The sequence below is a fragment of the Henckelia pumila genome, chromosome 1, assembly GCF_033568475.1.
Source record: "Henckelia pumila isolate YLH828 chromosome 1, ASM3356847v2, whole genome shotgun sequence".
Taxonomy (NCBI): Eukaryota; Viridiplantae; Streptophyta; class Magnoliopsida; order Lamiales; family Gesneriaceae; genus Henckelia; species Henckelia pumila.
Window position 1 is genome coordinate 179,972,763 of NC_133120.1, and position 21,144 is coordinate 179,993,906.

The 21,144-nt window shown below is 41.7% G+C and overlaps 1 non-coding gene across 1 annotated transcript; it reads right to left on the reverse strand.

Annotated features, from left to right (window-relative positions):
• Positions 1-5,125: 5,125 nt before the first annotated feature.
• Positions 5,126-5,232, reverse strand: LOC140876810 (small nucleolar RNA R71). Its single transcript, XR_012149042.1, has one exon. It is a non-coding gene; the product is annotated as a small nucleolar RNA R71 (small nucleolar RNA).
• Positions 5,233-21,144: the final 15,912 nt, after the last annotated feature.

Below are 21,144 nucleotides of genomic sequence, written 5' to 3' on the forward strand. Positions count from 1 at the left end.
GCCATTGATCCAACCTCCAAGACTTCTCCTCGTAGCCCAAGAGACCCGACCTCACTTCTCACCCATAAAAGGAAGGTCGTGGGCGACTCGGAGCTAGTCCTCCTTAGTGACACTGAGGAAGGGAAGCCACAATCTGCATCCTTCCAAGTTTTAGGGCCTCTATGCCAAACTCCCCCAGGATCCTAGGATAACATATTCTTGGCTGAGTCATCGGGGCTTGGACTCCGACTGCTAAGAGGGCTCCTCTCTTTTGCCGAATAGGCCCACCACTCTCACTGGGATTCGCCGAGCAAGTACATCGAAGGCATGAACAGAGTTTTGTCGGTAAACTTTTCTCCTCACAAACTTTTCCATTCTCCTTTATTGCACCCTTTTTTCACCAACCATCCTTGGTACAGGGGCTAAAAATTATATCTGACACCTATGAAGAGGTGTCCCGCTTTCCTTGTGTGGAAACAGATTAGACCCGGGCGACCAAGGAGCTACATAAACATCTTGGGCTCGAGATGGAGCATCTTCAGTGGACTCATGAGCAGACCATGTTTGGTCTGCGTGCCACTGCAAAGGTGGATTATTAGAAACTGAACTATACCCAAGTTGCTTTTCTCAAGCTCGTGCAGAGGCAGAAGATGCTCGGGCTACTACCTCCACTACTTTCACTGAGCTCCAAGTGGTCCGGACGCAGGCCGTCGAGGCAGCAACTGAGGCTAAAACTGCCAAGATTTTGGAAGAAGAAGTGTTGGCAGCCCTGGAGCCCGGGCTGAAGATGGAAGAGGAGTTTAAAGACACTTTTCTCCTATCTGCTGAGTTCCAAAATTCCGTGGAAGACAAGGCATACTCTTACTCCCAGATCGGCTTCTACAAGTGTCGGGATCAATTTGAAGAGGTTGGTCTCCTGCCGGCAGATATGGACAAGTTCCCTGACATCGATAAGGCTATTGACTCTCTCCTGGTCACAGCCGGGGACCAAGAAGAGAAGGAGGCCTCTGGAGCTCAGGATGTCTCAGAAGCTACCACCGCATAAGCAGAGCTCAAGATCGGGGCTGAGACTCCCTTAGAATATGAACTCTTTTACTCGGGCCCTTGAAGCCTCACATTTTTTATTCTCATACTTTTAATGTAATGATCTTGATTTATTTCATTTCCAATGCGCGTACATACATGTTCAAGATACCAAAGCCAGAACCCTGTCGAGGCATCAAGATCCACAAACACTTCTAAATTTTTCTACCTTTTTGGTAAAAGTTCCTTTGCTACATCGGATGTATATCAAGGTTCGACTCTTCCCACTCACATCTAAAATTTTCTATGTAAGAAATAATGATCGGATTTCTCCAGTGAAACGCTGGGGTCCCATTTGCATCAATTTTTTAATAAGAAAAATCAGTGCCTCATGCCTCTCGGGATTTGATTAAGAGTGACAAGGCCTCATGCCTCTCGAGATTTAATTAGGAATTCGAGAACCTCATTCCTCCTGGGTTTTTCTTATGGGTGTCGGGGCCTCATGTCTCCAAGGGTTTGATTAAGAGTGTCGGTGCCTCATGCCTCCCAATATTTTATTAAGAATGACGGGGCCTCATGCCTCACGAGCTTTGATTAGGAATTCTGTGGCCTCATGCCTCCCAGGCTTTCATTAAGAATGTCGGGGCCATGCCTCCCGGGCTCTGATTAAGAGTGTTAGGATCTCATGTCTCTCGAGCTTTGATTATGTGTGTCGAGGCCTCATGTATCCCGAGCTTTGATTAAGAGTGTCGGGACCTCATGTCTTCTGGACTTTGAACATAAAATTCTTAAGAAAAAGGCTGAATTGCATTTAAAATACTGAAACGTATTACAAAAAGTCACTAAGAATAATAATTCTTGAGATGGAAAGTGTTCCAAGGCCTTTTGAGAGTTCGCTCGTGGTTATTTTCTAGCTACCAAGTACTTTCCGCAACCCTCCAAACTATTTTGTAAGGCACCTCCCATCTATACTCTAATTTTCCTACCTTGCTCGTTGGGTTGGCCTTCCTCAGAACTAGGTCTTCTACCTGGAATTCCCGATTCCTAAACAACGATTATAAGCTTGCATGAACCAACCTTGGTAAGCCTCCATCCTAACTGTGGCCCAACCTCTCTTCTCTTCAATTAGATATAACTCATGTGCCCGAGTATCCAAATTTTCTTCCTGATAGCTTTGACCCTGGATGAGGCCTGTCCTATATCGATTAGCATTACCGCTTCCGACCTGTACACGAGGCTGAAGAGTATCTCCCTGGTTGCTGTTCGAGGCATTGTATGGTAGGCCCATAATACACTTAGAATTTCATCCACCCAATCTTTCCTGATTCCATATAGCCTAGCCTAGAGAGCTTGGACGATGGTCCTATTGGTGACCTCTGTTTGCCCATTACTTTGCGGATAGGCCACCAAGATAAAAGCCTGTGTAATACCCATTTCTGCACACCAAGCTATCATTTTCCACCCTTGGAATTGTCGGCCATTGTCAGTGATCAACTTTCTGTAAAGCCCGAACCAACATACGATATTTCTCCATAAATGTTTTAACCCTTCTTCATCGGTAATCTTGGATAAGGGCTCGGCCTCCACCCATTTAGAAAAGTAGTCCACTGCTACTATTAGGAAATTCTTTTAGGCCCGAGACATAAGGAAAGTCCCACTATATCAAGACTCCATTGATCGAAAGGACAAGAAGCACAGACCGACTGTATGCCCATAGTCGGGCTATGTTGGAAGGTCCCATATCTCTGGCACCCTTCGCATGACTGGATTATTTGCCTTGAGTCGGTGAGCATGGTGGGCCACCAGTAACCAGCCAACAGAAGTTTCCGGGTCAGGCTCATGGCTCCGCCATGGTCTCCACAACATCCCTCATGAATTTATCAGAGTACGTACCCCGTCTCTTCCTCCGCCAATAATTTGAGCATCGAGCCCTGATCAAGAGATGACATAATATGCCATTATGTATAGTGAAGTGGGATACCAGTCTTTTGATTCGCTTGGCCTGTTTTAGCTCCTCGGGAAGATTCCCTATTAATATATAACTCATCAAAGAATCCATCCACCTTCTCAAAGGTTGGGAGCCCCGATTTCTATTGCTACCACAAGCTCGGTGATAGGAGTCGTTTTTTTGCATTATTTTTCATGTTTTGTGTTTGTTTTGCATTCGTTTCGTTTACGTTGTGTCTGTTCCTTACCATGCTTGTTCTGTTTTTTTTGTTTTATTGTGTTTGTAGTCACTCCTCTGGTTTATTTATTTATACTGCAGAAAATCACTAGGAAATGCTGATTTATAGTGAGAAGGCGTTGCACGCATGCGGCCGTGAGGAAAGCAAGAGAAGGACTTTATATTTTTGGAAAAAGACAAGGCGCTCGGGCGGCACTTTTCTACCGCCCCCGCACACTCATGTTTGGGAAAAACAATAGCTGGCAGAAGTCAGGCGCTCGGGCGGCACTTTTCTACCGCCCGAGTGCACTCCCATTTGAAGAAAAACCATCGAGGCAGAGCTCAGGCACCCGGGCGGCTCTTTTCTACCGCTCGGGCGCCTGCACGTAATTTTGGGAAATATTTTATTTCGGGTAATTGGTTTGACGAGGACTCTTGGGCCATATAAATAGGATGTTATTAAACGGTTTTGAGGGTTGGACACACGCACAAACACAGGAGGAGGCGGCTCTGAATATTGAAGATTTCTCATCTCCGTTGGGAGTTTTTCTCTTCATCTTTTCTGAATTTTTATGTTAAACTTTTTTTTTAGATTGAATTTTGTAATGACGTTCAGTAGCTAAACTTTTATTTTGTTGGAATCAAGGGGATCCGAACCCCGAAACACTGTAGTGTGATTGAATCACCGGACGTATTGAGATTTGATTTATGTTTATAATTGATTTTATCATGTGTTTTTCTCTATGTTGATGATTAGCTACCCTTAACATAGATTCGTAAATTGTGAATTGCTGTCGAGAGATAGGTTCATAATTAGGACGAATGATAGAATCCATGGACTTAAAATATGCATAGAGATATGGTATTTAGTACATGTTGATAGCCATAAACCACCAGGTTTAAAGCTGTAGAATTCATAGAACGCAAAGCAATCGGTCGTGATAAATAATTAGAGAGATTTAATTGTTTCACTGATTTGATTAGTTTGGCATAACCTCGAGAGAGAGTGTCAATGTTACAGGGATTTCTGTCAAACTTATGCGCATTAATTAAGTTCCAATCGTCCAGTTCAATTAGGGGGAAGGTGAACCAAAATTCCAACAAAATCTTTTCAAATTGTTATTTCTTTTAGTGGTGCAAATTGGTTTCGTGGTTGTGAAATTTAGATTTATTTACATTGAGTTCTTAGTCTTAAATGTTAGATATAATCCAAAATCAAATTTTCGATACTTTGTGTAGTTAAAAATCAAAGAAAAAAATTATTATTGTTTGGTCCCTGAGAACGATACTCGTACTCAGTACATCTTATTATAACTTGAATCGTTCACTTGCGATTATTTCGACTGGAATTGATAGATTTTTAGAGCAAACTTAAGTGTTAGTATTCCGTCGATCAAGTTTTTGGCACCGTTGCTGGGGACTATTGAGATTTTAATTTGTTTTATTTGGTTTTTCTCTATTACAATTTTAATCACCCTTTTCCATCTGTGAACTGAAGGATTCTCTTGCAGTGCATGCGACACTCATCTGAAGAACTAGTGCCTTTTGATCCAGAAATCAAGAGAACTTTTCACAGAAGAAGAAGGCAACAACAAGAAGAAATGGAAGAAGAAAAAGAACAAGAACAACCAGTTTACAGATCCATGATGGATCTCGCCTTACCGAACATCTAAAGTTCTAGACCAAGCATCATCAGGCCAACTGTAGCGGCAAATCACTTTGAGATAAAACCTGCTATTCTTCAAATGATTCAGAACACACTTCAATTTGGCGGGACTGTCATTGATGAACCATATGTGCACCTCACAAATTTTCTGGAAATTTGTGATACATTCAAGATACAGGGAGTTTCTGATGGCGAAAGCATGGCTGACAAATTTACCTGCAGGTTCCATCATGACTTGGGATGATCTGGCGAAATCTTTCCTCGCCAAATACTTTCCACCATCTAAGTCAATGAAACTAAGAGCTGACATCACAAATTTTTCCCAAGGAGAACAGGAAACATTTTATGAAGCATGGGAGTGCTACAAAGATCTACTGAGGAGATGTCCACACCACCAATTACCAGACGGTCTTGTGGTACAAACTTTTTACTATGGTCTTTCTCACTCTAATCGTACCATGTTAGATGCAGCTGCAGGTGGAAATTTACTGCAAAAATCGTCAGAGGATGGTTATGAATTAATTGAGGAAATGGCATCTAGTAGCTATCACCCTTTATCTGAAAGGAGTGCAGCCCGAAAATCTAATAGAATTCATCAGGTTGATGCATTCACATCAGTGGCCGCTCAACTTGAAGTCATGAACAATAGAATTGAGGAACTGAGTATAGGAAACTCTGTGATGCGAGTTCAAGAAGTGTGGTGTGAAAAATGTGGTGCAGAACATTTCACGAAAGACTGTCAAACATTTTCTCAACCAGAGGGAGTTATGGAAAGTCACATGGGGAATCAAAATCGCCCAAGGAATGACCCATTCTCGAACTCCTATAATCCAGGGTGGAGACAGCATCCAAATTTCTCGTGGAGTGGACAGAACAATAAGCCATATGGGAATCAGAACTACGGCAGACAGCCTCAAGAAGGGAAATCGAGTTTAGAGCAGATGATGCAGCAATTCATATCATCTACTGAAACCCGGATGCAGAATCAAGATGCTTCGATAAAGAATCTGGAGAATCAGATAGGGCAATTGGCCAAAACAATTTCCAGCAGAGATCAGGGTACCTTGCCGAGTGACACGGAGAAGAATCCGAAGGAGCAGGTAAAAGCAATTGAACTGAGGAGTGGGAAGACAGTAGAGCCTGCACCACAGGTCGAGAAAGAGCCAGAATTGGCTACATCAACAAGAATTGCAGGTAAGTCATCTATCCCAACACTTTCACCCACTTCACAAGCAAAAATTGTTGTGCCACCACCTTTTCTTGCAGCCCTGAAGAAGGCAAAAGTAGATTCTAAGTTTGGAAAATTCCTAGAAGTATTCAAGAAATTGAATATTAATATTCCCTTTGCCGATGCACTGATGCAAATGCCAATTTATGCAAAGTTCTTGAAAGAGATCCTCTTCAACAAGAGGAAACTGGAGGATCATGCAATGATTAGTCTGACTGAGAATTGCTCAGCACTGGTGCAAAATAAAATCCCATTAAAGCAAAAAGATCCAGGGAGTTTCTCTATCCCTTGTGTGATTAATGATATTCATTTTCATAAAGCTTTATGTGATTTGGGTGCTAGTATAAATCTAATGTCTTACTCTGTGTTTAGGAAATTGAGCTTGGGAGAACCAAAGTCCACCAGAATGTCGTTACAACTGGCAGACAGGTCCATCAAATATCCACGGGGGATAATCGAGGACGTGCTTGTAAAAGTGGACAAATTCATCTTCCCCGTGGACTTCGTGGTGCTAGATATGGAAGAGGATTTGGACATGCCACTCATATTGGGTAGACCCTTCGTGGCGACAGGAAAGGCATTAATAGATGTCCAGAAGGGAGAGTTGCTGTTAAGAGTGGGAGAAGAGAAAATTTCGTTTGACGTTTTTAATGCTTTAAAATTTTCTCAGAATAATGAAGAATGTTTTCAACTGGATGTAGTGGACTCACTGTTATTTGATTATGTGCATGATACTTTTCAGGAACCATTAGAAGTTGCACTTATCTCTGAGCAAGTGGAAGTTCTCAGTGATGGAATTGAAGAGATGACCGCATATTTGAATGACAACCAGTCATGGAGAAGAGGTGGAAAGCTTAGACTTGAAGACCTTGGTGATCGGAAGGATTTAGTCCTCCAGAAACCAAGCCTTGAGGAACCACCTACTGTGGAATTGAAACCATTACCTGTCCATCTCAAATACATGTTTTTAGGTGAGAATGATAAGTTACCTGTTATAATATCTTCCTTTTTGACAGTTGAGATGGAGGCCAGACTAATGGAGGTGCTCAAGAAACACAAGAGTGTGTTTTCCTGGAAAGTGGCGGATATCAAAGGAATCAATCCATCCTTATGCATGCACAAGATTTTAATGGAAGAGAACATCAAACCATTGGTCCAACCACAAAGGAGATTGAATCCAAAAATGCAGAAAGTTGTAAAAGATGAAACGATCAAACTTCTGGATGCAGTTATCATTTATCCTATATCTGATAGTCCATGGGTGAGTCCGGTGCAGTGTGTACCAAAGAAGGGGGGAATTACTGTCATACAGAATGAGAAAAATGAACTGATACCCACTAGGACAGTTACAGTTTGGCGTGTGTGCATAGACTATAGAAAACTCAATGACGCAACTCGTATGGATCATTTTCCCCTCCCCTTCATTGATCAAATTCTAGAGAGACTGGCTGGGTATGAGTTTTACTGTTTTTTAGATGGGTATTCAGGATACAATCAAATAGCGATTGCACCTGAAGACCAGGATAAAATGACTTTCACTTTCCCATATGGTACGTTTGCCTATAGACGTATGCCTTTCGGGTTATGTAACGCTCCTGCTACTTTTCAGAGTTGCATGACTGCCATTTTTTATGATATGGTCGAAAAGTTTTTAGAAATTTTCATGGATGATTTCTCTATTTTCGGTAAATATTTTGATGCATGTCTGCATAACTTGAATTCTGTTTTAATGAGATGCGAGGAGACAAATTTCGTACTGAACTGGGAGAAGTGTCATTTCATGGTGACAGAAGGTATAGTATTGGGTCACCGAATTTCTGAGCAGGGGATCGAGGTGGAAAAAGCCAAGGTGCACGTTATTCAAAATTTTCCTCCACCTACGATAGTCAAGGGAGTCAGAATTTTCCTGGGCCATGCCGTCTTCTATCGGCGGTTTATTAAGGATTTTTCAAAAATTGCCAAACCTCTTTCTTCTTTGCTAATGAAAGATGCCCCTTTTGACTTTGATTCAAATTGTTTGCAGGCCTTTGAAGTGTTGAGAGAAAGACTAGTGACTGCACCAATACTTACATCACCGAACTGGGATCTCCCATTTTAAGTCATGTGCGATGCAAGTGACTCTGCTGTTGGCGCAGTGCTTGGCCAACGAATAGACAAGGTATTCAAAACTATTTACTACGCTAGAAAGACTCTTAATGAAGCTCAACTAAATTATGCCACCACTGAAAAAGAGTTGTTAGCTGTAGTATTTGCACTGGATAAATTTCATTCATACCTTGTACTCTCAAAAATCACAGTATACACAGATCACTCTGCTATTAAGCACTTGTTGGCAAAGAAAGATGCGAAACCTAGACTGATTAGGTGGATCTTACTTTTGCAAGAATTTGATTTAGAGATCAGGGATAAGAAAGGTGTTGAAAATTTAGTAGCTGATCATCTATCTAGATTAGAATGCATTGCTGATGGTGCAACAAATAAGATATAGGACATAGATGATTGGTTCCCTGATGAAAAAATTTTTGCCATAGAAAGTTCACCATGGTATGCTAATTTTGCGAATTATCTAGTCACAAGCACACTCCCACATAATCTGTCTTTCCATCAGAAGAAAAAAATTTTATCAGATGTCAAGAATTATTTTTGGGAGGAACCGTTTTTGTTTAAAATATGTGCTGACTCAATGATCCGGAGATGTGTGGCGGAAGGAAAAATGCAAAGCATCCTCAGTCATTGTCATGATCGTGAGGTAGGTGGCCATGCTGGGCCAGTCAAAACAGCAGCAAAGGTACTTGAATGTGGGTTCTATTGGCCCAATCTCTTTAAGGATGCGCGCTTGTTTGTATTATCTTATGATAGATGTCAACGGATAGGTAATATCTCAAACCGAAATGAAATTCCTTTAAATAATATCATTGAGTGTGAGATATTTGATGTATGGGGAATCGACTTCATGGGACCATTTCCAATTTCTATGACAAAAAAATACATTCTGGTCGCAGCCGATTATGTTTCAAAATGGGTAGAGGCTGAAGATTATGTGACAAATGATGCACAGGTTGTACTGAAATTTTTGAAGAAAAATATTTTTAATCGGTTTGGTACACCCCGTGCAATCATTGGTGATGGTGCACCCACTTTTGCAATAAACTTTTTGACAAACTCTTAAAAAAATATGGTGTCAAGCATAAAGTCTCTACCCTATATCACCTACAGACCAGTGGCCAAGTGAAAGTGTCCAATCGAGAAATCAAACAGATTTTGGAGAAAAGTGTGGTACTAATCGGAAAGATTGGGCACTTCGACTTGATGATGCCTTATGGGCCTATAGGACCGCGTTTAAAACACCTATAGGCACTTCCCCTTATAGACTGTTATTTGGAAAGGCATGCCATTTAACTGTTGAGTTAGAACATAGAGCATATTGGGCTACTAAGACCCTAAACTTTGAATTTGCTGCTGCAGGTGAAAAGAGATTGTTGGAGCTTAATCAACTGGAGGAATTCCGCGACAGTGCATATGATATGGCGGTTTCGTACAAGGAACGAACCAAGAGAATACATGACAGGTGCATTCGTCAGCGGGAATTCAAGGAAGGAGATGCTGTCTTGCTATTCAACTCCCGGTTGAGGCTATTTCCCGGGAAACTGAAGTCTAGGTGGTCAGGCCCCTATAAAATCACCAGAGTGTATCCATCGGGGGCCATTGCGATCAAAGATGCTAGAAACGAGTCTTTTACGGTCAATGCTCAAAGGCTTAAGCACTATGTGGGGGGTGACATTGATTACATGCCGGTCATCACCACATTGACTGACCAAGACTAGTTTGGGGAGGAAGAAAAGTCAAGCTCTCGACTATAAATTGAGAACTACATTCTACTTTCTCTTTTATTTAATTTTGTTTTTGTTTTTTTTAGTTTTAGTTTTAAAGTTAGAACTTTTTAAGTTAGTTTATTTTTTCAGGGTTGTTAAGTTAGTTTTTTTTTTTCGAGTTGAGTACTATTTTTTTAAAGTTTTTAAAAAAAATTTGGATGCGCTAGGACGGTTGTTTTTCGCCGCCCGGGCGCATCCCTTCTGTTTTCATGTTTTTTCCAAAAAAAGGGGGTGCGCCCGAGCGGCTATTTTCTACCGCTCAGGCGCATCGCGCAGACTCAGAAAAAATAAAACCCGATCCCCCTTTCATTCTTTTACAATTCCCTTTCTAATTCCTCTTCCTAACCCTAATCTCTCTCGCCGTCTCTCTCTCTCACTCCATACTTCTCTTTGTTCTCTCCAATTCACAGGTCCATCAATTGATTCTTCAAGTTTCGTACACCATGGCGCCAAAGAAACAAAAGATTGCCACTTCTAGGGCAACCCCATCCAACATCATAGATGGGAAATTCATCTCGGAAGAAGCTAAGGCAAGGTATGAGGCGGCCAAATCTAATAGGAATCCAATTTTAGAGACGGGATTCAATCTCTCCAAAGAACGCACCGCCTCCCTTGGCATCGTGGCTCGAGGATGGACCAAATTATCCGACAACCTCTAGCGGCGATTGTCCCCTTGGCATGAGAGTTCTATGCCAATGCCGTTGAGCGTACAGATAGCACGGTTTTCGTGCACGGTAAGATGGTTTCTTTCACTCCTGTCGCTATTAATGATTTGTTGGAAACTCCGGATGTGGATGATAGCCAATTTCAAGCATTTAAGGCTAACCCGGATTATAATGAAATTACTAATGTTCTATGCTATGATGGAAACGTTTGGAAAGACTCAGTGAAATTTGTGTCTTTTAAAGAAAAAAATTTGCGGCTGGAACCGAACTTGTGGTATGCTTTTCTGACTCACAGATTAATGTCGGTATCCCACACCAATGAGGTGGTGATGAGCAGGGCGGTGCTGCTGTATGCCCTGCACAAGCAATGGCCGCTCAATGTCGGACGGATTATCAACCGAGAGTTGTACACTTCCATTCGCACTTCCAACATTGCGATATTCTTTCCGACCATTATTTCTGCACTTTGTGTATGAGCTGGTGTCCCAACCAGGGATGGCGAAGAATGGTTTCACCCAACGCAGGAGGTGGATGACACTATTTTGAGGGCGAAAAAGTCGTTCCGACTCAGGGAGTTTACATCTGATGGCCGGACACGTTCTGGACCCGATCAATCATCGAGGAATGTGCTTAAGCCTCCCCCTGCTCAACGCACCACGAATGTGACACTGAGAGAAATTTTTGCATGGGTGCAACACATGGATAAATGCCAGGAGGTGAATGCAGCCCACAACAAATCTACCAATGTCATGATGCAAGGGCTGCTCGCATATGCTGGGATGGACCCTGCAGCTTATCCAGTTTCACTGCCATATCCTCCGCCTTTCCCATTCCAATATGCTCCGCCTCTTCGGGATCTGCCCGAAGACCTCGATGGGGAGGATTCTGATTCAGACCAGGGGAGTGATTAGTGCTTTTTGTTTTTATGTTTCTTTTGTGTTTTTAGATTTGGTGGTGTCAAGAAGCATTGGGGACAATGATCATCTTTAGTTTGGGGAGGTTGTTTCTTTTGTGTTTTCATTCTGTTTTCATGATTTTTGTTTGTTCGAGTCGTTTGTACTGTTGTTACAAGTGTTGTGAATGAAACCAAAAAGCCAATGATGAAAAAAAAAATAAAATAATTTTTTTTAGTTTTGAATCCATGATCAACTTCTTTGCTTGACAAATAGTTTTGAACTAGTACAACCAAGTCGATGAATAGATCTCTAAACACTCTGTGAGGTATACTTGAATCTGAAGTTGAAACACACAAACTTGGATATGATTGAGGCAATTTGTTTGATCTTTGGGCTTAAAATTTTTCGTGAATTATCCTTAGATGCCCAGTTGAGCCTTATGAGCACGAGAGGTGCATAATATGAAGCTTGTTTTGGTGTAATCATCGCTTACTACTGATGATTCTCTGTTCTGCACTGATTGAGATCTGTATGAGTTAACTGTGAATTGAAATTTGTCTAGAACAAGTTCAAACATCCCTTGAGGCGCAATACGGGTATACTGTGATTTAGGAGTGATATAGGCAATTCTTTATGAATTATGTTTGTGCCTTTCAAACCACCCTTGACTTAATATGTCCCTAGTGCCTAATTTGAGCTTAATAGAAAACGAATGGCATGCGTGAAAACGTGTGGTAAACCCCCATTCGACTTTGTTCAATATCCTATAACTTCTACCCATAGCTTAAACACTCATTCCTACCTTGTGGGGAGTAAATTGAATGTATTTTATTTTTTATTATGCTCCGAATGAAAAATTGAGATTGGAATGGTGTGTTGGTTGTGTTCAGTACAAAAGAAAGAAAAAAAAAGTGGTGGAAAATAAAGAAAGAAAAGAATGTTGGCAGAAGGCAAGTGAAAGAAAAGAAAAATTCTGAAATCAATGAATGAGAAGAGGTGCGAATTTGTGAGTCAAAAGGAGTAGACTGTAGAGAATGATCATCATTTACTCCCTCTTTGAATTCTTTTCCTTCATTTGGATCCATTAACCTAGCCTGACATTATAAGATGAATAAGACCTATTGACCGAGTCACAGTCGCCCAATATACTAGTGGAGAGGGGTTGTAGGAATTTTGCTGATGGACTGTTGATAGACACGGTTAATGAATGTGGATTCTTGACCAAAACACGCACACACTATTTTTCGTTGAGTTATACCAGTCGTGAGTGTGTGTATCATTGAATGTTTCTCTATCTTGATCCCAGTATAACTGAAAAAGTCCTTATGATCTTAGAATGTGTGAATTGAATTTGGAGTAGAGTATTCCAAAAACGGAGTTGTGAGATTCTTATGTTTGCAAGGTTTGCTAGTTATTGTTAAATTTTTTTTTTGTTTTAAAAGGTCAGCATGTTGATATGATTGGATTGGTTATCTGTTGGAAAAAGTTTTGAGGCTTGAGAAGGTTGATTTTACCTACTTGTGTCGTCTATTTTTTGTTTCTGCATGTTAGAATTGTCACCTATTTTGCTCGAGGGAGAGCAAAAGGTTAGTTTGGGGAGGTTGATAGGAGTCGTTTTTGTGCGTTATTTTGCATGTTTTGTGTTTGTTTTGCATTCGTTTCGTTTACGTTGTGTCTGTTCCTTACCATTCTTGTTCGGTGTTTTTGTTTTATTGTTTTTGTAGTCACTCCCCTGGTTTATTTATTTATACTGCAGAAAATCACTAGGAAATGCTGATTTATAGTGAGAAGGCGTTGCATGCATGCGGCCATGAGGAAAGCAAGAGAAGGACTTTATATTTCTGGAAAAAGACAAGGCGCTCGGGTGGCACTTTTCTACCGCCCGCACGCATTCATTTTTGGGATAAAACAATAGCTGGCAGAAGTCAGGCGCTCGGGCGGCACTTTTCTACCGCCCGAGCGCACTCCCGTTTGAAAAAATACCCTCGAGGCAGAGCTCAGGCGCCCGGGCGGCTCTTTTCTACCGCTCGGGCGCCTGCACGTAATTTTGGGAAATATTTTATTTCGGGTAATTGGCTTGACGAGGACTCTTGGGCCATATAAATAGGATGTTATTAAATGGTTTTGAGGGTTGGACACATGCACAGACACAGGAGGAGGTGGCTCTGAATATTAAAGATTTATAATCTTCGTTGGGAGTTTTTCTCTTCATCTTTTTTGAATTTTTATGTTAAACATTTTTTTTAGATTGAATTTTGTAATGACGTTCAGTAGCTAAACTTTTATTTTGTTGGAATAAAGGGGATCTGAACCCCGAAACAATGTAGTGTGATTGAATCACTGGACGTATTGATATTTGATTTATGTTTATAATTGATTTTATCATGTGTTTTTCTCTATGTTGATGATTAGCTACCCTTAACATAGATTCATAAATTGTGAATTGTTGTCGAGAGATAGGTTCATAATTAGGACGAATGATAGAATCCATGGACTTAAAATATGCATAGAGATATGGTATTTAGTACATGTTGATAGCCATATACCACCAGGTTGAAAGCTGTAGAATTCATAGAACGCAAAGCAATCGGTCGTGATAAATAATTAGAGAGATTTAATTGTTTCACTGATTTGATTAGTTTGGCATAATCTCGAGAGAGAGTGTCAATGTTACAGGGATTTTTGTCAAACTTATGCGCATTAATTAAGTTCCAATCGTCCAGTTCAATTAGGGGGAAGGTGAACCGAAATTCCAACAAAATCTTTTCAAAATGTTATTTCTTTTAGTGGTGCAAATTGGTTTCGTGGTTGTGAAATTTAGATTTATTTACATTGAGTTCTTAGTGTTAAATGTTAGATAGAATCCAAAATCAAATTTTTGATACTTTGTGTAGTTAAAAATCAAAGAAAAAAATTATTATTGTTTGGTCCCTGAGGACGATACTCGTACTCAGTACATTTTATTATAACTTGAATCGTGCACTTGAGATTATTTCGACTGGAATTTAGAGATTTTTAGAGCAAATTTAAGTGTTAGTATTCCGTCGATCACTCGATCTGTTGGATGACTTCCGAACTAGATGAATTGGACATGGATGCAACCATTTTATCCCAGGCATCAGCCTCAGTATTCTCTTATTGAGGTAGCTGCTTTATGCTCCAACTAGTGAAATCCTTACCCAACTTCCAGATGAGCTCGAGGTATTTCAACAACCTCTCATCCTGGGTACTGTAGTAACCCAAATCCTATTTTACGATCTTATTAGTTAAACATGATTAAAGGATTTTATTACGATTAATCGAACCAAGAAATCGACTCCATGATGTTAGAAAATGGTCCAAGAGTCAAAGCAGACTCGGGTATTTCAGAAGATCCGAACATGGACCAAAGGGAGATTGGAAGGTCCGAAGAGTTCGGACCAAGCAATGTAGTTTGGAAGCTAAGGGAGAGAACGGAACCACCAAACATGAGATCGGAACTTCTGAAGAGTTAGGCCATGCGCACTAGTTACATGTTGTTAGCGTTTTGACATGAAATCGTATGCATGAGATTGGAACATCCAAAGTATTGTATTGGAGCTACCGAATAGGACAGTTCGGCACATGAAAGGCATGCGTGTTTGGAGATTCCAAACTAGGGATCCTAGCTTCCGAACCCTTGCCTATAAATAGTGTAGTGACCCGTATCCATAATTAGCGATTAATGAGTATATTAATCGCGTAATAATGTTGGATTAAGTAAAATGTAATTAAGGAAATTCCTAAAGGGTTAACGGAGTCCAGAAATGGATCCAGGACACTCAAAATAGCCGGGAAGGTCCCGAGGGTCCCGAGGGTTCGGAGGCTCCGAACCAAGCCAGGAGGTTCCGAACAGGATCGGAGGATCCGAAGTCAGGATCGGAGGCTCCGATCGAGATCGGAAGCTCCGTCGGTGAGATCGGTCGTTCCGATCGGGACCAGGGCACGTGTCATTGCTGACGTCAGCAAAGTGACATCATGGCTGACATAATTTTGGGCGATCGGACACTCCGAAGATGAGATCGGAGGTTCCGATCGTGTTCGGACGTTCCGAACCGGGTTCGGAGGCTCCGAACATTGACTATAAATATAGGGGCCGAGGGTTCATTTGGAGTGCACTTTTCCCTCTCTTCTCTCTGATTCCTAAGCCTTCTAACTCAGATCTAGGGAGATCTAAGCATCCAATGAGGAATCCGGAAGTGGCATAGCGATCCAGGCATCGTAGCGGAGCTGTGGCCTAGTTTTGAGACAAATTGTCATCAGCGGGCTGACGACGGCCTCAAGTATAGCTATGGTCTCCTTAAATTATTTAGGAGTATGCAATAGCTTAGTTAAGGCTTTTAGAGCTTAAATAATGATACATGGATATTTGAATTGTAGAGTTGATGATAGGCTGGGAACCTAGAGTAGGACTGCTAGGACTGCCTGTAGTAAGGTACGTAAGTACAGACTGAGATAGCCAACGGGTTTTGTATGCTTATATGTTGCATTTGTGTGCCATATTATTATGCAGCATGTGCATATCATATTGTGTTTGTCCATCTTGTGAGATGAGCCATGTAGGGCCGCTCAGCCCTGTCTAGGCGGGTGATGTCTAGTGCCCAGTGACTGACGGGTCTTGGGTGATTAGAATCTGGGGACACAGTCCACGTCCTATAGGAATGAGCAGTGTACACAGGGTTTGCTCCCTGGGTTGTACCACTCATGTCCTAGGTGCCATCACTGAGCAGTTGTATACAGTTATCCCAGATATGGATACCCTATCATTTGCATGCACCATATTTGTATGTTTTACCCAGTGCTTTCGTATTGAGCTTAGAGCTCACATCCAGTATTTTCTGTGTATCTGGACACCCCATTCGATGGGGCAGGTGTAGGTGCAGGGTGGAGCACCAGGAGCTTGGATTGGCCAGCGGCCAGTGAAGACATGGAGATTAGCTGTAGGTTTTGCCTTTAGGGTTTATTTATTCGATTGGGTTGTATAATCGAATTTATTTAATCGGTTGTATTATGTCGGTTTGCTTTTATTTAAGTCTTCTGCAGCGATTTATTTTAATGCATGCTTAATTATGCTCTTAACTCTGATTAGGTAGTGGATCCGGGTAGGGTCGCTACATTTTTGGTATCAGAGCGGCATGCAAAGAGACTTGGGATATAGTAATGAGACTTTGGGTTATCCTTATAGGATCGATGAGACCTTGGAAGAGGTGGTGATGCGGCGATTTGATTGCCCGAAGACTATCATCATTGACATGAATTTTAAAGATTTGGCTTATGGGATTCCAGCAAGTGCGAACAAGAGCAATGGATCGTGCCCGAGTTTTCAAGATTTCTACTCAGGTGGATCCTAGTTTTGGATCGAGTACCCGATGCCAGAGGCAGTGTAAGAGGATTGGATGGGACGCACTTGATGTTTGCATCTGTATCGTCCATACCATGATGACACTACTCTGAAGATTCTCCACTAGTAGTTGGAGAGATTGTCAGATAGACCTTTACCAGGGAATGCCTCGAGTGCCTAAGGCTCAACAGGTTTCGAGCGTAAGGTCATTAAACTCATGCAGAACATAGTTTTGCGGGTATGCTTGTACCGATGCGTTCGGTAGGCACACGGGAAACTTCATGTTCAAAAGCATGATATGAATACAAGAAGAACGCTGATGGTAGATCGTGAGCAGAAGGGGTTGACTGACATGCACTGACACAGAGCATAGCTGGTTAGCTATCACAAGCCATTTCTCCAGAGTTCTTCATAGGAGGACATGTAGAGAGACTTGGTCGGGAGTATGCTTGTATCGATGCGTATGTCGATTAGAAGCTTATTGCTCAAGAAACGAAGACTAGTATGATGGTTTAAATACTGTATTTATGTAGTTGTAAATAGTATTTCAGTTGTAATGAATCATCATACTTTGGTTGTATCATTTCAAGTTCGATTGTACATTTCATTGTATTTTGAATACTGTATGTATTACATGAGATTGTAATAAAGAGAATTGTACATAACTTGAAATAAGTGATACATGTTTATTTATCCATCAATTTGTGGATGATTTCATGATTGTGCGGAAGTTTTGATTGGGTTTAGTTGATTAGCATTCAACTGTTGTAGCTCATGGGATTTGAGTGGGCCGACTGTGACTGTTTAACTTGTGGTTAGTCTAGGCGTTTTCCTAGGATTGACCTAGTTAGTCAGTGTACTATGTTAGTTCCAGCGATGAGTGGACTCATCTAGAGGCATTAGGGTATTGTTCGGTTTAGAACGTTGAACTTTGTTCTAGGTTGTTTCCTTAGAACAGGCTGTCTGACCTTTGTTAGGTTGAGGATTGTGATGATGGGCTTTCATCGGGATACCAGGTTCAGTATATGCCGAGAGTTGTGGACTATGACCATGACTAGACGTGATGGAGCGCGACCCTATGCCAGCGTTACTCTGGGAGTCCTTGTACTTCAGAGGGTACCTGGGAGCCTTTGTGCTTCAGGATTGGCGGTGGGAAGGCTACTCAGTCTAGGGATTTGGTAGCAGCCACGACAGGGTATGACCTTGGATTAAGATAACAGGTTTGATATCGATGGTTTGATATCGTCTGGTGTGCCAGAGATATAGTTTGAGTATTCTGCTGTAGGAACCAGTCATGGAGGGATTTTCTTGACAAGTGTGTACTCTGAGCAGATAGGTTTTAACCTTTGGGTTACTGCTAGACGTGTGGATCTAGTAGGTGGACGGATTTCTACCAGCGATGACTAGGCGTTGTCATCAAAGTTGTGGTTAGAATTTCCTTGTGATAGAAATTATCCAAGATACTGAATGAAATGTTGTTTTAAGACTTAGACTCGAATACGAGGACTACTCCATGATGATTGACTTCATTTGTGATAGATTATGTAAGACGCTAAGGATTGTACAGAGCTATCTGAGATTTGAGGGAAGCATGGCCTATACTCATGAAGCCTTGGTGGTTGTCCAGGTGGGTTAACATGGTAAGCTACCTTAGTCTTAAATTGTTGCACAATCTTAGCGAGGGATATAATCAGGAGAGTGTTCAAAGATTGTAAGAATCTTGGAGATTCGTTAGTTATGATTCTGAATTTGACGAATCGTGATATTCATCCTGGATGAACAAAGCAAGGATAGTTAGTGTAGTGTTTGCGCTAAGTACTGTCTGATATTTTCAGAGATTGAGCGTAGGATTTTCCATGGGATGGAATGGTCTTAGTTTATCTTGATGTTTGCCTTGGGTGAACAAGACAACGATTAGTAGTGCTAAGGTGGCACGGGATCTGTGCTAGTAACTACTAGTGGTTATTGGGTAACTCTGTCAGAGTTAGAATGATTAAGTTCAGAATACGAAGCAGTGGTTAGTAGTGCTGAAAAGGCGTAGGACTTGTGCCAAGTAAACTACTTATGTACTGTGATCTAACACCATTTGGAAATGGTTCTTTGTGGCAGCTGAGTCATGGTTATTGACCGAGCCATGTAGGTTGGATGATCAGTGGTGGTCTGTTTTGATAATTGCGAGCTTAAGTAGATCGACGAGTTCGATTGGTTGAGCCAATCAGGGTTGATCAGGATGTAGCAATTAAGAAATACTTGGGATAGTATTTTGTCGAGTAGTGCTTATGGGATGAGTACTGGATACCATCTCAGAGCATTTGACAATTCGGATGATTTAAGGTCTCTAGATTGCCAGGGACTAATCTACCGAAAGATTATGATTGACTTGTATGGTCGAGTTAGATGTTAACTTGGCAAGAGGAACAAGCGAAGGAATTGGTAACTCCCAGGATAGTGCTTTTTTGATGATGTCTAAGTATACCGTTGGTTTGAGATCCAACGAGGAATGTGTACTTGTATGGACATCAGTAGTTTGATTGTGAGGTGTGACATTTGCTGAGACCTAGTTCTCAAGATCCGGCAGGGTGTGTCACAAATTTTCATCGTGTGGTGCTTAAGATCATTGGGATGATCGAGGCAATCGTAGATCGACTTAGTAGCAAACAAGATTATTGTGGGAATTGAAGATTTCGCAAGATAGCGATGAAGCAACTTTGTTCTTTCCAGTCGACAAGCCACATCAATGCGAACCATTCTTCAAGGATATTGTGCTTTAGCAATGGACGATATTCGGATGTGCGTTGGGTGGCGATTTACTTCGAGCACAAGTATTTCCCAGGATTGACTAGGGAATCGAGGAATTAGATCGTTCAGTGCTGAGACTGATGCGTTCGGCAAGGGAGCAATTTGACTATTGAGAATCCGTTGGGATTTAGTTTCAGGATCAGTATGTTCAACCTTGGGAGGTTGGTATGAGCTGATGGTATTATCAGAGACTCGGAGTTGAGTTATACCAGGTGCAATGACTGTCGAGTTTCGAGATGGAATAGGAAGCATTTCCATATGTCTGTGCATTGTGGAATGTCCCAGTCGAGCATATTGGTTGGAGCTTGCCTTAGTTTTGATGAGCGTACAGTGATTGCGAGTATATATAACTATCAGGAGGACGTCCATCGATCAAATTTATGAGGTGAATAACCTATGATCGAGATGATGTAGATCATCAGAGGCGTGATGACTTCCATTGCAATGTATGCGTGATTTCGCAGGCCAATGGCTAGGAGATGACGTAGCGTCATAAATTGCAAGTGATGATAGTTATCATCAGGGCACAGTGTTGAGGTTATACTAAGAAACGTGGACAGCAGAATGGACTAGACATGATGGTTTAAGTTCCCAGTATTCCTTGGGAAGCCGGTTGTGCTTCAGGGAAAGTGGGGAGGGTAATCATTCTAGGGAACATTGTGAGCAGTTACGTTGAAGTATAGACTTTAGTGTTTTCCTGACTAGAGGTTTTGAGCACCGAGAAATTTTGAAACCATTAGATGGTTAGATTCGATAAGTAATTCGACGAATGTCGTAAACCAGTCAGTTCATGACTTGGTCTTTGTTAGTCAAAAAAAGTACTTTGGGACGATGATATTGATCAAGTGGGTATTGTATCCTTCGTGGTCAGGAAGATCGTTGTCCGAGTGAAAGATGTATCAGTGTTACGATACGCTAGCACTAGGGAAGTTTGACTATCGACCAGTAGCGCAGTAATCTTCAGTGAAAGAATATTAATGCGGTTAAGCATTAATGGATCTTATAGGGAATTCGACGAGAGTCTGAGTGTGTCGGAAGCTATTTTGACCAGACACTCAAGTAGTGGTCTATCTTACGTTTTCGAGGTATTACCTTAGATTTCGAGGATGAAATCTTTTAAGGGGGGGAGAATGTAGTGACCCGTATCCATAATTAGCGATTAATGAGTATATTAATCGTGTAATAATGTTGGATTAAGCAAAACGTAATTAAGGAAATTCCTAAAGGGTTAACGGAGTCCAGAAATGGATCCAGGACACTCAAAATAGCCGGGAAGGTCCCGAGGGTCCGGAGGGTTCGGAAGCTCCGAACCAAGCCAGGAGGTTCCGAACAGGATCGGAGGATCCGAAGTCAGGATCGAAGGCTCCGATCGAGATCGAAAGCTCCATCGGTGAGATCGGACGTTCCGATCGAGACCAGGGCACGTGTCATCGATGACATCAGCAAAGTGACATCATGGCTGACGTAATATTGGGCGATCGGACGCTCCGGAG